Source organism: Eptatretus burgeri, chromosome 4, assembly GCF_056783735.1.
Source record: "Eptatretus burgeri isolate ZD-2024b chromosome 4, Ebu_testis_v1, whole genome shotgun sequence".
In the NCBI taxonomy this organism is placed as follows: domain Eukaryota; kingdom Metazoa; phylum Chordata; class Myxini; order Myxiniformes; family Myxinidae; genus Eptatretus; species Eptatretus burgeri.
The window spans coordinates 24,689,365-24,706,608 of record NC_140964.1 but is presented as its reverse complement, the minus strand read 5'-3'; the positions used below and the strand labels follow the sequence as shown (position 1 = coordinate 24,706,608).

General features: G+C 49.9%; 1 long non-coding RNA gene across 2 annotated transcripts in view; it reads right to left on the bottom strand.

Moving 5' to 3' along the window:
* LOC147027640 (uncharacterized) overlaps positions 1-17,244 on the bottom strand; it is a 167,937-nt gene that overhangs the window by 103,424 nt on the left and 47,269 nt on the right. The window contains exon 1 of one of the 2 annotated variants that reach the window (XR_015057163.1): positions 7,420-10,004. The exons of the other annotated variant lie outside the window; for it this stretch is intronic. This is a non-coding gene — a long non-coding RNA (uncharacterized LOC147027640). Of the gene's footprint in view, positions 1-7,419; positions 10,005-17,244 lie in introns of those variants that run through there. 2 annotated transcript variants of the gene reach the window in all.

Below are 17,244 nucleotides of genomic sequence, written 5' to 3'. Positions count from 1 at the left end.
CACACTTATATAGGTTTACTTACAAGACTGGCGCCACACATACATTTACACAAAAAGCAAAGAAAACACAAGCCACCCTCACAGGCAAGGAGGCAGACAGGTCCGTGGACCAAATGAACGTGTGACCTGGGTGATCGGCCAGGTCCACGAGACCGAAGGGGTCTTACCCGCACCCTCGTGGCGCGATGGTGGGCTAGCTGCAATGTCCGCGTAACGCGCTTGACTCCGTGCCCCTGGTATGGTCGGTGAGCTCCTCCAGGCGTGCGTCGTGCAAGCACCACGGTTGGGTTGGGGAACGGATGGGGTTACCGGCGCTATCTCAGCGCGGATGGAGGGGGGGGGATTGTTGATGCTCGGGGTCGGGAGAGGGGAATGGCGGACGCTCCGTCCCGCTAGCGGGGTCCCGGGACCGCACCTGACTCCGTCAAACTCTCGCCCGAGCCCTCCTCTGCGTCCCTGCTCCACTCCGCAACTCGTCCCTCGACCTCCACTTCAAGCTCCGTCCCCTTCGCCGTCCGATCACCACAAACACACGCCTCAGACTTCACGACTTCTGACCGGCGCCACTTTCTGCACCCCTTCTGGACACACGAGCTGGACACCTTTCTGGACACGTTTCTTCACACTCCTTCCTGGACACATACTTTCTGGACACACTTTCTGGACACTCCCACCTGGACATACACTTTCTGGACACTCCCACGAGCTGCGTCGTGTTCGTGTCTTTTATAGACCGGGGGAGGAGCCTGTATGCAGATTCGCGGATCAAAACGCGCTTGGAGGCGGGGCCATGCCACCCGACGTTCAGCCATTGGTCGGGCAAAAAGGGGCGTGAAACCTTCCTGATCCATTTTCCTCTCCTAAAGGGAACGCATTCACAGCGGGTTCGGAGGTGGGGCCATGCCACCCGATGCTCAGTCATTGGATGGAAGAAAAGGGGCGTGAAGCCTTCCTGATCCGTTTCCCTCTCCTAAAAAGGCTCCCATTTGTACCCGCGGCTCGACGCGTTCGGCATCAATTACCGAACGGGCCCTGGACAGCACGACGTTTGGTGTTGACTGGTGATGTAGTTGATGGTTGTGGAAGGAGAAAGGCGAAGGTGGTGGGGGGATTGCTGTGGTGGTTTGGTTGTTGGCAGGCGTCGTTTGGGAATGGCGGTGAAGCGATGTTTGCGGGATGGAGTTGTGGAGGTAAAGAGGCGAAGGTGGTGGTGTTTGAGTTGTTGGCGGCTTAATGGTCCAAAATAACGATAGAGAAAGAAAAATGGCTCACTCAAAGCGTTGCAGCCCGGATGAATCACACATATTCCCCCTAAACAACAGGTGTGGACGAACTACACATGAACTTAGCGTCATAACTGATCTAAGGACCCTTTATGGTGTATTGCGAATCTCCACAGCCGTAACAATATTGTTGCGAATCTGGAAGCCATGAGCACGCAGACATTCAGGTTCCTTTAGCTCAGTTATATCGGTAAGTACATGTTGCCAGTTCGGGTCCCGACCCTAGTCTAATGGGTAATTTAATGTTCTTGTGCTGTGAAGTTGTTTTAAATAGTCAGGTTTTCTTTTAGTTTATTTTCACACGACCGACGACACCGCATCGCCCTTGCCTTCGCTCCCCTCACCTTGCTCTGACTGACGTCAGGGGTAGGCGGAGCCCTGCAGAGACATGTTGCTCGGCTTCCTGTGCCAGGGGCGGGTCCAAGTGATGTCACCACGCCACCTGGCCAATTGGGGGGTTTGCCGCCCGTTTTGGCGAATGAGAGGAATGATGAGGGCGCATGCGCAGAAGGTCGACGGTGTGGAGAAGGCGGAGTTCGGGGAGGAGCCACGCAGTGGCCCTCGACCAATCGGCGTGCAGTGGGTGGGGTGACCGTGACTCAGCCAATCCGGGCCCGAGACGGGAGAGGGCAGAGTTGCGAGGAGGCGCCCCCCCTCGAAGCGGGGGAGATAAAATAGCGCGATCTGCGCACTCTATAGTTTGTTCTGTTCTGGGATCGGCGCGGTCTGGTTCGTTCTGCTGGCATTCTGTAATGGGTCAGGCGCGTTCTGTGCATTGTTCTTCGGCACGTTCGTTCGCGGTTCCCCGGCCGTCCTGGTCGCGTACGAGTTCGGAAACGCGTCTGTGGATGGACGGTCTTCTCCCGCCAGCCTGCGCCCTGCCGGCTTCGCAAGCTTGGATCCTGCGGATCGTGCAAGGGGTCCAGTCGGCCCCGAGGATCTGGTCCTCAAAGACCGCACGAGGCGGAAAGGTCCTAGATAGACCCTGGCCCTCAGCTCCACTATCCTCCGAGCTGAAGGCCGAAATAAAGGCGTCGGCCACCACTTCTTTGGGTGTGTGTGCGTGTGTGTTTGTGGTGTAAGTCTTATCAGTAACAAACTGTTTCAGTGCTTTTGTGCTGTATATATTTGCATCGCATTCATTATAGTCGGTTTAGTTCTGCTCTCTGTTTCCCCTTTCCCGATTGTATAAATAAATACCCATTGATAAATGTACTCAGCTCATCGTGTCCATTTCTGCCTTTGACTGGGTGTGTCGTGCATGTGAGGGATTAGCTGGCCATTGGGCCACGGTAATGTGATAATCGGGCCGACAGAACTTGGCGATTGAAACCGCTCGGCATCGCACACGGAACGGGCTCGCTTAAGCGGCTTGTTTCCGTATGAGTTTCATCGAGGGTGAAATTCCCCGGTAGCTGGACCACGTGGGTAATTAGGTAAATTGAAGTTGGCAATTAACCCTACCCCATGTGGTCTACCCATTGGTGGATTTCGGTCCAAAATAAGCAGGACCCGTCGACCGGCGATCTGAAACTTTTTTCTCAATATCTCCCGGACTTTTCCAGGCCGGCGATCTGAAATTCCGGGCAATCGAGCCGAGGTGACTCCACTGCTCCATCTGGTGGTCGTGCTCCTGGCGACACACCGGTGAAACGACAACAATATAAATAAATGATTTTTTACCCATTTGGGAAAATAAGATAAAATTTAAAAACCATAAAAATCTTCCAAATTCATTAAGATGTCTCAAAGTTGGTTCAAGCGGATGTGGAAAAACGTGCTTACTTTTAAAGATGCTCCTTACTCCCAACTTTTTAGATTATGATAATTTAATAATTTTCACAAAGTCAAGTTTTCAACCTGAGTATCAACGACTCTCACAAGGTTTTAATGTTGGTCTTCAAAAAGAAGATATAATCGGTTTATTTAAACTTCAAAACAAACTAAATGATTTCAACATTGAAGATATAATACAAGTATTTTGTGATACACAGAGATATAAAAAGAAATCAAAACCGATAACTTGTATTCTTGGTGATAATACGGATGATATACCTTCTCCCCAAGATTTGGATAAATCAAAAAAGAACCTCGTTATCTTTGATGATTGTGTTAATGAGAGAAACCAAACGGCAATGGATGGCAACTACACAAGAGGGAGACATTCTTCTTGCAATTGTATTTATCTTAGTCAATCATACTTTCAACTTCCTCGTCGCTCAAAAAGAAACAATGCTAATACTTTTATTTTATTCAAGTTAAATTCAAGAGATATAAACAATTTTTGGAGAGACATTGTTCGACGTTATAAAGTAAAAAGGAATTTGGGGATTATATGAAGCACACGACTGAAAAATATAAATATTGTTGTAATTTTCCGCCCGTTCGGCGTGCGAACGACCGCCTTAGCCCAATTGCGGCCGCGCGCGCCCACCGAACGCGCAATCTAGTCGTAGCTTCCAGATCAACGCCGAAACCCAGCTACGGGTGTTTTTAACACACCATAAACCAGCCAATCCCTCTGTCCACGCGCTACACGGTCGATCGCCGAATTGTCGATGTACCTAATTATTCGCGCAGACAGAGATACCGGGAGTTTATACCTCGACGGGACCTGCACGAAAACGAGCTGCTAAAGCGGCTCGTTCCGTATGCGAATGCTGAGCAGTTATATATTGCCAAGTCCCGTCGGACCAGATTATTTTATCGGCTTTAAAAGCCAGCTAATATCCCGAACGCATCATGCCAGTCAATGTGAGGAAGGGACGCAACGAGCGGGTGACATTCAACAATGGGGACATTTATTTGTACTCGGCACATAAGCAGTCAATGGGGGGATAGGGACAGGACACGAGCAAAAAGCCTGCAGCTGATTCCGATGATCATTTACAGCACACACTTACACAATTCACGACTTAAGGACAAGGCGCCACACACACACACACACACACACACACACACACACACACACACACACACACACACACACACACACACACACACACACACACACACACACACACACACACACACACACACAATAAATGGTGGCTGTTGCCTTTAATAGGACTTTCAGCTCGGAGGGACAGGCTAGCTGAAAGCCACGACCTGTCTCGGAACTGCCCGCCTCGTGCAGCCTTCGAGCGGCTCGATCCGCGGAGGAAGAGAACGACGACCAAGATGGCAACCACCAAGACCAGCCAAGACGAGCCCAGCAAGATGAACCCTCAGCACGCGCGCAGACCACGCTGATCACTCAACAGGACGAACTTTCAATGAGCCGATCCCCTGGTGTAGAACGAACGAACTCCTGGACTCCTTTTTGCGCACCGTCCAACGAACTCCTCAGAGCTCTGTCTCTTTTCAGACGGATGCCCTTCTGCACATGCGCCCTCACACTCCCTCCCACCCGCCAAATTGAGCGGAAAAACCCCACGACCGGCCAGGTGGAGGTGCGAATCCAGGGAGGGCGATGCGGTGTCGTCGGCGATCATGTCGGCGGCGCTGGCGGTGGTGCAACCCCGAACAAAAAGGAAACCCATCCATTATAAAAAAAACTGCAGCGCAGGAACATTTAAATACCCGTTAGACTAGGGGAAAGGGCGATCTATAAAACACGTACTTACCGACCCAGCAGGCACACAACGTTGTTGCAACGTCGTTTGCCGGTTCTATCCTGACGTCAGAATTGGGTCAGTGGGAAGTTGTATTTGCAACACCCATGACGTCAGATTTCAACGTTGTGACAACGTTGAAATCTGACGTTGCAGAGTCGTGTTTTGGTTGTATCTGACGTCAGAATTGGGTCAGTGGGAAGTTGTATTTGCAACACCCATGACGTCAGATTTCAACGTTGTGACAACGTTGAAATCTGACGTTGTTGCAGCGTCGTGTTCTGGTTGTACCTGACGTCAGAATTGGGTCAGTGGGAAGTTGTATTTGCAACACCCATGACGTCAGATTTCAACGTTGTCACAACATTGAAGCATGACGTTATTTTTCAACTTTATCACAACGTTCATAAAATGGAGTTTTTGTTTTTACCCTTTTCTTTGCACACCAAAGAAACGAACATTGCAGTGCATGACACCCTTCAGCTTCCAGCTTGATGGAGCCCTTGACCCGTAGGTCTGGGGCCAGCGGAGCACCGCTGTTCCACCGGTGCCATTATCAAAATTGAAGTTGTATTGCAACATCATTATACGTTGCACAGTAACACATAATGACCACAACTTGAAAACAACTGTAATTCATAATCATTTATTATCACGTATCACGCAGAGCATGATTGTGGAAAAATATACAAGCAATATTAACAATAATAAGATCTTTATCCGTACCAAAAAAGCACACTCAAATACAAACATACAATAAGTAAAAGTAGATACCATTGCAATTGAGAAACATATACTAAAAATGGGGAATAAAAAGAAATACCACATGGGTAAAAGTCGTAAATACCTTTTTGACAAATTCACTTTGTGCAAAGCACAGTTTACAATTCAAATTCAGAAAGTTCTGCTCCATAGAGGAACTGTGGAGCTTCTCTCTCAAATATAATGGACTGCACAAAGGCACCTTGAAGTACAACAACATGATCATCATCATCATCAGGCAGTGTAAGTAAAACTTAAGCCTGGTGTTGGCTTAGTGGTTCGGGTGGTGGCTTGGGATCCCAGGGTCCTGAGTTCAAGCCCTGTTGGCTGCTGAATTAAAATACACCAGGAGATTGACTCAGCCTGTCATCCTTCTGAGGTCGGCAAAATGAGTACCAGTGTACTGGTAAGGGCAAAATGAGAACCAGTGTACTGGTATGTCATCAGCGGCATAGCCACGTCCCAACCAATGATGCAACCAGCAGCCATAGGCTGCACTCAATAGAGAGAGAGTTAGTAAAACTGATGCTAATTCTATGCTTGCATACTTTATGGGCATTAGGAACATCAAAGGTATTGACAGATAACTTGCATTTATATTAAATGTAATTAAAATTTTAGGCTACTGATGGCATACTACCCATTGTTACAAGATTCATAATTAAGCAACCTCAGGTAAGAATTATGAGAAGACGAAGAACCACATATAAATTTTGCTATACGACATAATAGTCGACATTCAATAGGTAGAAATTCAGCAATGACTGGTAAAAGAGTACAATATGGGTACTGATCATATAAATTCAAAAGGATCATAAAAACTTTTACTTCCTACTTGGGAAGTCAAACACCTTTCTGATAGAATTTCTCCATGATATATACAATTTAGAAATATTTTTACTTACGTCCCATAGCGGGCATCAATAGAATGAGGTGCAAAAAGACTTAAACAGATGATATTTGACATTATATGAACAGTGCATAAAATTATATAAAACTGAATTACAATCAGGCAAATCAATGAGACCAAACATAAATCTATGTGTGTGTATTCATACAAAGAAAAAATGTAAATCTAACATCATTAAGTATGAAAACACAATTTTGAATGCATCTCACATAAATAATTCTTAATTGAGGTTTTTTTTAAGGGCAGTGGAACTTCAAATTTGTTACATTGCGGAACATTGCGGTAATTCGTCGGACACGAACGGCCGAAGCATTATCCACACCAGAAATATATTTTAAAAGGTTCTGAACCAACTAAACTTGTCCAAAGTAATTTTTACAGAATTCCCCTTTATTTACCACAGAGCGTTTTTTTTTTTTCACCAGGCCCACGGAAAAATGAATTGATTATTTACCGTCGATTTCTCCACACGATCAGGGCCAAATAAGCGACAGCGAAACGTGATAAACGAACGATGAAATCGGGTGTTGGAGGATTCGATCGTCAGATGCACGTTCGAGTCCAACGCTCGAACCACGATCGAGTGGCCCGAAGGGCCCGGGAGAGTTTCCATTGAATGTAACGATGTAGATTCCAGCACACCAGTAACAGGAACACATCATGGATTCTGTGATCTTTAAAACGTCCAAAAACAAAAGCTAAGACATAAAATCGATTTATTATATTATACATACTAAAAATGATCACAGCGGAAGATAATTTTAACTATAAAAGCGGAAGTCTTCTGCAGATTAAAGCGGATTGTGTGTCACACTCAAAAATAGCTGAAAGTTCACAAGTTTAACCAAACCTTGCAAATGGCGGCGAGTGATGCGGAAATAGCAATTAGCCAATCAGATCTCTCCTCCGGTGAAAGGCAAACACAACCACACACGTCACGAGGTAGAAAAGCGGTCACCATGGCAACACTCGAGGCAGAAAAAATAGTTTTCGATAATCGCGGGGCGCGCTGCGGCTGTACGGCGTCGTGATCTGGTTGTACAACCAAGCGGCCGATTCCCGACGTCGTGAATCTTTCATACTGACGTCGTGTGCCTGCTGGGGAGATAACTACTCTATAGGAACCTGAATGTTGAGTGCGATAGCTTTCCAAATCCGCAACACCCTCCCCTTTTTACAGACTCGTCCCGAGTCGTCAAATTTTCGTGTGCCTTCATGTGTAAGTTTCCCCTAGTACAATTTATCTTCGGATCCCTGAGTGCGACATTTTGTGTATACGTATTCCAAAAATAAATAACCTACTGCGCTGCGTAACTAACTAAACAAACTCACTCGTACAGACGACTTACTTAAAATTGCCAGCGCGACGACAAATATGCAGGGGGAGCAAAACTCATGTACAATTTTACCTTAACCATATAATTTTTACACTAAACCATGGCCCAGGACTGATGGACTCTGTGGGAAAAAGGGCATGGCAAAGGTTAGTCATAGTTTGTGAGGGTGAGCGCCCCCGCAGCTGAAGGTCGGATGTCTTCGGGGCCTGTTCAAAAGGCCCCGTTGTCTATCACAGAACCGTTTTCATGTCTTCAGCTGCTGGAGGCAACTCACCCCAAGCCGGAATGCCATATGCCATCCCACAGGCCATTTGAAGAGTGTAACCAGGCTGCCCACAGGCAGTCTCTGGCTCCCTATGCAGGAACAAGAAAGTAGCCGGGTGGCCAATGCAGTCCCAGGCTTCCCCCTTGAATTGAACTGGATGACGCAAGCATACACAAAACGGTGCACGGGCTACACCAATGCAGTCCCCGTGTGCGGCTGCCTGCAGGGCAGTCCCTGCAGAACACTGGATGGGCACCGACGCAAGCAAACAATGGTCGGCGGGGCTGCCTGCAGGGCAGTCCCAGCAACTTGCGCGATGATCCTGGTGCACATGGTGATGGATGGACACAGGGGCAAATGCAACCAAGGGCTAGCAGGCATGGGGTCAAGGCAGAGGCAGGCAGACAAGGCATGGCGAGACAAGGCCAGAACAGGCCGCTGCAGCACAAACAGGCCGGCATATGAAGCTGACCGGTCTCTTGTCTCGTTCTGGAGGTTTGTGGAGGGAGTGCGGTGGTGCCAGTCGCTCTGAAGGCGGGCTCGGACCTACCCTACTGTCTCCCCCCAACATATCGCCTTTCTCTGTCTCTGTCCATACCCACTCCCTGAGTTTGCAAAAATCCAAATTTAGCCCCATCTTATTTTTTTATTTATAATTTCGTCTCCCCAACCCCCTTTATCATCTCTGTCCGGCTCACCTATAGTCATCCTAGCCAACTCCCAACCCCTACGTTCCCTTCCTGGAGGGGAATGAGGGAGAGCTAGCATCCTGTCCTGAGGCCCAATTAAGCCTCAGAATGGCCTCTTCAGATTTCAGCGATCTTTTTACCACGGTGAGTCTAGCGGCTCACCGAGAGCGAAGGGATGGATGGTGCAGAGGGGTACACTTTCCTATCTACCCTAACATTTATTAACCTTAAACTACCCCGGGGGCTTTCCAAAAGCGCCTGTCACTTAAACAATTGGTTCTACCAACCAAGATTCCCGTCGCCTGTGTTGGTGTCCTCACAAATTTGGGCCTTGCCCTCAAATGTTTCCCTCGTGCCCTCGCACGGTTTCGTGGCTGGGCCGCGTGGCTCACTTGGCAGGAACTTCCGTCTGCCGATTCTCCAACCATGACACCCCCGGCCCTGAGACTGCCTCCGAGCCGACCAGCAACCTAATATCTGGGGGAGTGCCCTCCTCGGCTACTCCCCCTCGACGCTCACGTGGCAGGCTGGCACCACGGGCCCCTTTCCCCGGGTGCCCGTGCCAACGACAATGCCCACGTGGCCATTGGCGCTACGGGCCCCGCTTCATGCAAGCCCACCCCTGCCCACTACGTTATCCCGGCCCCTCTTGGGCCCTTGGCCTACCGCGGCCAACTCGTCCGGTGCCCGGGGTGCCCACCAAGCGAGACTCACCGTTCGCAGCCACGCTCCCAGCCCGTCAACAGGACTCCTGCACCCCTCCAAACGGGTTTCGAGCCAACATTCGCACCAACAGCAAAACGACCTCCATTTTGTCAATTTGACTAAACCACTATCTGACTTTACTCTGACACTGGGTCCCTTGGGTGGGAATCACTCCTCTCCCCACACACTCATCGCACCATACATACCACATTCGCTCCATACACACAGGCCCGCTGGCCCTCACTCGCTCATCAAGTACATTTTCCACTTCATCGCTCCCATCGCTGAACACTGCCATTCTTCTCACTAAATCCCCTCAACTAACTCGTGCTCCCTCGTCATCCCTTACAATATAGCACATCCTTTTAAGTTATGTAGCTAAGCTATGTCCCCTCTTCATTCAATGTCTGTCAGTGTCTTCAAAAATCATTTTCCCATTTCCCATCCTAAATCTAAACTAAAATCCCTCTAACTAATCCATTCCATGGGCCCATGAGGACTTGTCCCTGCCCCATGAAGCCGGTCTAACTAAACTAACCCATCCCCCTAACTAGTGGTGTTCCTGTGCCCAAAGCAGGGGGGTTTCCCACCCCTGCCTAGGAATCCTGTTTACCCGAAGTGGCGAGCCTTGCTTTTCTTTTTTCTTTTTCTACTCGCACCAGCGCGGCAAGTCGCAACCTGCGCTCTTTCACCGTGACGTCATGGCAGCTGCTCGCGCTTCGCGCACCTCGTCCCTCCTCGGACGGTAACATCCGGCAGGGATTTCCCTTCTGCCGGATTCCAACCTGCGTTCAGCCATGATGTCACCCTGCGCATCCCCAGAAAGCCTCGCGTTTCGAGGGGTTCCCCATGCGAGCACATGTGCTCTGCTCGTCCGTAACCCGCACCGCGGAATCCCCGATGACGTCATTCGCATCCCGAACCTGCGCGATTTCTCGCGCAAGCCGGGGTACACGTAACGCATCGGGGAAGCCGCTTCGCACGCTCTGCGAACAGAACATGCGGCGCAGGGCACATGGAGCTTTAGGCCTAAGTCACATTTGGCACGGCGGCCGTAGGGTCTACAAAATGTACGGCCACCAGCAATTATATGGCGGCCGCAATATTTGCACGGTCACACAATGTAGCCGTCACATATGTTTTTATTTTTCGGGGAGCCGCACGGGGTATTTATAAATTGTGGAGACCGAAAACGTGGGGGTGCCGTAGGGTCTTTGATTTGATGTCGCACGGTGACCTTAGGGCGTCCCTGCGGCGGCCATACAATTTTCAAGGTAGAGGCAAGGTAGCCTCAAGGTGCCCGCAAGGCGACCTCAGGGGGGCCCTAAGACGAACGTGCGGCCAGAGGGACGGTAACGAGTGGGTTTTTTATTTTTTTATTTTTTTTTAACCAGTTCTTTTTTTCGGCTTGTCGAATTGCTACTGCCAACGTAGAAATGAAAAAGGTTATAACTCAGCACTATAATTCTACGGCGGCCGTTATGACCTGTAAAATATAGCCATATGGAGTAGGGCCACCCTGAGGCCACCTCAGAAACTCTGTGGCCGCCGCACGTTTCTGTCAATTCAAGGGGGGGGGGGATACGGCCGCCGTATCTTAGCCGTAGAGCAAATGTGACTTAGGCCTTACACACGCTCGCCTGGAGAACCCGTCCGATCCAAATTCATCTATCCAGCCAAGCTTCTGTCCGTCTGTGGGATCGGCTTGTATCGCCATTATGCCCTTCGTGCCCACCTGCAGGCTTTGGCCTATTCGCTGCATCTCACCCCTCATTTCTTTCATTCGCTGAGCATTTGCATCCATGTTGTTTTTTATTTCTTTTGCGTTTTCTTTCATTTCGTCTTTTGTGGCCATGTTATCCATTTTGCCGTTCGTGGCTTGCAAATCGCCCAGCAGATCCCACGTGTTTGCATCCATTTTGTTTCCCATGCCATCCATTTTGTTTTGCATTTGTTGCATATCCCCACTCATCGTTTGTCTGATCATCTCCACCAACTGTGCGATGCTCGATGGCTCTAGCAGGGCCGATCCGCCATTATCGGTCACGGTTTCGCTGGGGACCGGGGAGGGAATTTGACGGAGGGGGGGGGTGTTAAAAGCCGCCCCGCCCCCACGCCCCCTTCGGGCTCTGGGTTTGATTGTGGGGGGTGTTCAACCTGCATGGGGGTGTCCTGCACGGTTCTCTCGTCCTGGGCCATAGATTCATTTAATTCTAAATCTATTCCCTCCTGCCACTGCTCGCCTTGAGCTGCTATTTTGCGAATCGGTAATAAAAAATTTATACGCCCGGAATTTGATGGAACTGGAGGGTCGCCTCGCACACCCTTGATCCGGTTCCGTTAATTGTTTGGAGACAGGATGGATTTGAATCCCACTTCTGACACCAGTGTTGTGGATTCCTGCCACTCCGGTGTGCGGGCGACCGCTTTTAGCGAATTTGCGGCCGCACGCGCCCACCGACTGTGGCAATCCAGTCGCAGCGTTTCAGATCAACGCCGAAACCCAGCTACGGGTGTTGTTAATCACACCATAAATCAGCCAACTCTTCTGTCCACGCGCGACAGGGTTGATCGCCGAATTGTCGATTTACCTAATTATTCACGCAGACAGAAATGCCGGGGATTTACACCTCAACGGGACCCGTACGGACACGAGCCGCTTTAAGCAGCTCGTTCCGTTTGCGATTGCCGAGCGGTTTATTATCGCCAAGCCCCGTCGGACCCGATTATCTTATCGGCTGTTAAAAACCAGCTATTATTCCGAACGCAATTAGGGCAGTTCAATGGAGGAAGGGACGCAACGAGCAGGTGAATATTCAACAAAGGGGACCATTTATTTATACAAGCAAGGCAATTGAATGGGGGTAGGGGACAAGACGTGAGCAAAAAGACCTACAGCCATTGTCAATCTATTATGTAATGTACAGGCACTTAACAATTCTACTTATAGGACAAGGTGCCACAGACTTCCATGCAAAAACACCAGAAAAGAACAGGGAGAACTGGGCCTGTAGGCCTTTAATGTTTCTCGGAGCTTGGAAGTCCGCAAGAGCTCCGAGAGACCGAGCAGGCTACCTGCCACCCTCTTGGTGACTCGCTGGGCGACCCTCGATGTCTCCGCCCGCACTCGACTGGACTCCACCAGCTCCCGAATCCACTCTCGACTCCAACGGCGCCTCCGACAAAGCCTCCAACAACCAAGGAGACCAAGGAGAGAGAGCAAGGAGAGAGACTCTCTCGCCCACTTGCTAACTGCCAACTGCCAACTCCCTCCTCAACTGCTTTCGCGGCATTTCAACGCGGCCTTTTATTGCCCCGGGGCGTTTGCCCCTCCCTTCCTGGTGCGCGGGGGAAAAATCCAAGGAGTGTTGTTTTTCTTTAGTGAATACTTTTAACCGTCACTTTTGTTTACCCGGGAGTGATGGAGTTGTTGTTGTTCTTTTTGTTTGTCGAGATGCCGTTGTTTGTGGAGATGTTGGCGGTTGTGGAGAAGGTGGTGAGGAGATGTTCGTTGTGGCGAAGGTGGTGAGGAGATGTTGGCGGTTGTGGCGAAGGTGGTGAGGAGATGTTGGAGGTTGTGGCGAAGGTGGTGAGGAGATGTTGTTTCAAATAAAGATAGGAAAGAATAACACGACCTCCAAGGTTCACAGCCCGGCACACGAATAATGCCCTTTAGACATCGGTGGGGAATTCTAATCTGGACACACACTTATCGACATAACTGATCCTCAGGGAACCTGAATGGTGTTCTGTGAATTTCCACAACCGTAACAATATATGTATATGTATATATATATATATATATATATATATATATATATATATATATATATATATATATATATATATATATATATATATATATATGAATATATTTTTACTGGCCGGGGGTAAGCCGCCAACCGACCATTCTGAACGGAGCCGCAAGTCGAGTCGGCCCGACCGATCGCCGAGAATATAGATCGCCGCCCGGATAACTCCGAGCGACGGGTCATTGTACAAGAACCGAAATACGCCAATCGGCAGATCACGTGGGGTAGGGTCGATTGCAAATCTTCAATGTACCTAAATACCCACGTGATCCAACTTCCGGGGTATTCCACCCTCGACGGAACTCGTACGGAACAAACCACCGAGGCGAGCTTGTCTGTGCGCGATTCCGAGCGGCGAAATCGCCGAGAACCGTCGGTCCAAATGTCCCCCTATTACGGCACACCAATGGCTTTCTAACTCCCAACACACAAAATGTTCAGTCAATGAGGAAATGGACGCAACGAGCAGGTTTACATTCACACAAGGACATTTATTACAATAAAACACGTATTCAATTAAATAAGGCAAAACACGTATGCAATTATACAAGCAACAAAAGCACGACAAAAGAACTACAACCGTTTACTTATTATGTACAGTCATTTGCACTTAACAGCAGTTCCTACTTATGAGACGGGCCCACGGACACACGTACATGCGCGCGCGCACGCACACGCACATGCACACATACACACACACACACACACACACACACACACACACGAAACGGTGGCTGAGGCCTTTAATCACGAGCTCCAGCTCGGAGGACAGGTGAGCTGAAACTCAGAGCTTGACTCGAACCTTTCCACCTCGTGTGGTCTTCAACTTGTCTGGACCCGGGCTCCAGCGAGAGCAAGCTGGATCCATTCGCCGCGATCCTTCCCGAGCTCCCGCGAATCCTCCCGCGCTTCTCAACATGTGCCGGTGAGACGAGGCGCCGATCCTTCCTGTCGATCGTCGCTTCCCCGAGGATCCAATTCCAAGAAGGGGCCGATGCATCACACCAAGCCGGGAAACAAAATGGAGAACAAAAAGCTCCATGAACCAAGAAGAAGAGGAAGAAGAGGAAGAAGCCTCCACTCGCAGCTCGAGCCGAACAACTGGCTCAAGTTCCTTCCAAAACAAAGCAGCAGCCGAAGCTCACTGAGCCAGCCGACGCAAAAAGCTTCCGAAGGCCTCAAGCCAAGCAAGCCAAGCAGGACCCGATGGCCTGCTGAACGACTGCTCTCTCCGAAGCAAAAAAGCTTACTCCTCCCACGGGACTCAGCACACGAACTCTGCACACGGGAATCAGAACGGGACTCTTCACGAACTCTGCCACGGGACTTTCACGAACTCAGCCCTACCACGGGAATCCCACACGGACAAAGAAAGGATCTCCCCTTTATCCTTCCCACTCCCTCCCCCGCACCCGACATGACTCATGCCCTCGTGATACAACCCCCGCTCAACCACGGGTGGGAGGGAGTTGTTGACGTCACAGGATGGCAGGGTTCTTCTTCCTCTTCGCAGAAGAGGGGGAGGGACGTCTCCATTGTTCGCTCCCTAACTATTAAATCGATCCGCAGCAGAACTAATCGATTTCAAAACATTTAAACACTTGGAAGGTGAGCTATCTAGGGAACATGCACTTATCGACATAGCTGATTAAGGGAACCTGTATGTTGTGTGCAATTGAAATCCAAATTCGTAACACTACCCCCTCCCCTTTTTACAGACTCGTCCCGAGTCGTCAAATTTTCGTGTGACCAGCATGTGTAAGTTTTCCCCTCGTACGTTCTACCTTCGGATCTCTGAGTGCGACATTTTTTTTAAATGTGTCCCAAAAATAAATAACCTAATACGCTGCGTAACTAACTAACAAACTCTCAGACTCATTCGGACAACTTAACTAAAATTGCCGGCACGAAAACAAACATGCAGGCGGGGGTTCACGTATTTACAATTTTAACTTATCTATTACATTACACTAACCATGGCCCAGGACTTGTGATCTGTGAAAGGGGAAAGGCAAAGGAAAAAGTCGTTGCAAAGTCTTTAGTGCAGGGGAATGGATGGAGATGGTCGCAAAACAAATGGACATGATGGATGCACGGGCTGCCTGCAGGGCAGTCCTTGAAAAACTGGATGTTCCTGGCGCACATGGTGATGGATGGACACAGGGGCAAATGCAAACAAGGGCGAGCAGGCATGGGGTCATGGCAGAGGCAGGCAAACGAGGCATGGCAAGGCAAGTCCATGCAGAACAGGCGGCTGCAGCAGAACAGGCGGCTGCAGCAGAACAGGCTGGCAGGTGAAGCTGGCCAGCCTCTGGTGTGGTTCCATCAGGTTTGGAGGGAGTGCGGTGGTGCCGGCCGCTTTGAAGGTGGGCTCAGACCTTGCCTACTGTCTCCCCCCCCTACTCTATCGCCTTTGCCTGTCTCTGTCCATACCCGCTCCCTTAATTTGCCACAAAAACAACAAAATTTAGCCCCTCTTTATTTTTATTTCCCTTTTATAATTGTCTCCCTAACCCCCTTTATTGTCTTTGTCCGGCTAGCCTATCATGTCCACCTAGCCTACTCCCAACCCCTCCGTTCCCTCTCTGGAGGGGAACAAGGGAGAGACTAGCGTCCTGTCTCGAGGCCCAACGAAGGCTCAGATAAGCCTCCTCAGAGTTCAGCGATCTACCAAGGTGAGTCCAGCGGCCGACAACGAGCGAAGGGATGGATGGTGCGAAGGGGTACATCTCCTATCTACCATAACATTCATTAACCTGAAACGACCCCGGCGCTTTCCAAAAACGCCTCACACTTTTAAACTATCGGTTCTAAAAACCATGATTCCCGTCGCCTGTGTTGGTGTCCATTATAAATTTGGGCCTTGCCCTCAAATTTTCATACGTGCCCTCGCACAATTTCCTGGCTGGGCAGCGTGGCTCAACTGGCAGGAACTCCCCCTCTGCCAAACTCAAATCATGGCACCCCAAGGCCCGCAGGCTGCCTCCAAGCCAAGCTGCTCCCGACAACGTGGGGGGTTGCTCTCTCTGGCATTGCCCCCCGTCCGATGCCTACGTGGCGTGTTGATGCCCGGGTCCCTTTCCGAGGGTCGCCCGTGCCTACTACACTGCACCCGTGGCATTCTGGCGCTACGGGTCCCGTTTCCGACGGGTTGCCCGTGCCCACAACACTATCCCGGCCCCTCTTGGGCCCTTGGCCTACTCTGGCCGACTAGTCTGGTGCCCGGGGTGCCCACTAAACAAATACTTAACTTTCCACAGCCACGCTCCCAGCTGGTCCATGAACTCTTGCACCCCTCCAAATGGGTTCCGTGCCTTCTCTCGACACCAACAACAAAACGACCTCCTGTTAGTAAATTTGAATAACCCACTAGCTAACATTAAACTGACCCCGGGGTCACTTGGGTGGGAATCACTCCTCCCCCCAAACAGTCATTCGCACCATGGATACCACATTCGCTCCATCGCACACTTGGGCCCACTGTCCAAAACTCATTCCTCACACACTTTCCATTTCGCAACTCACACCAACACTCCACACTGCCATCCTTCTAACTAAATCCCCTGACTAACTCGTGCTCCCTCGTCATCCCTTATTCTCATGCACGTTCCATTTACTCTACGTAGCTAAGCTACATCTACAAAACACATTTCCAGTCTGTCCGTGTCTCCAAAAATCCCTTTCCTAAATCTAAACTAAAATCCCTCTAACTAATCCATTCCACAGGCTCCATGAGGTACAACCCATGTCCCCATGAAGCCGGTCTCACGAACTCTAACCCATCCTCCTAACTAGTACTTCCTGTTCCCCCAAGCAGGGGGGTCTTCCACCCCCTGCCTGTGGCTCGTGTACTCGCAGCAAGGCTCT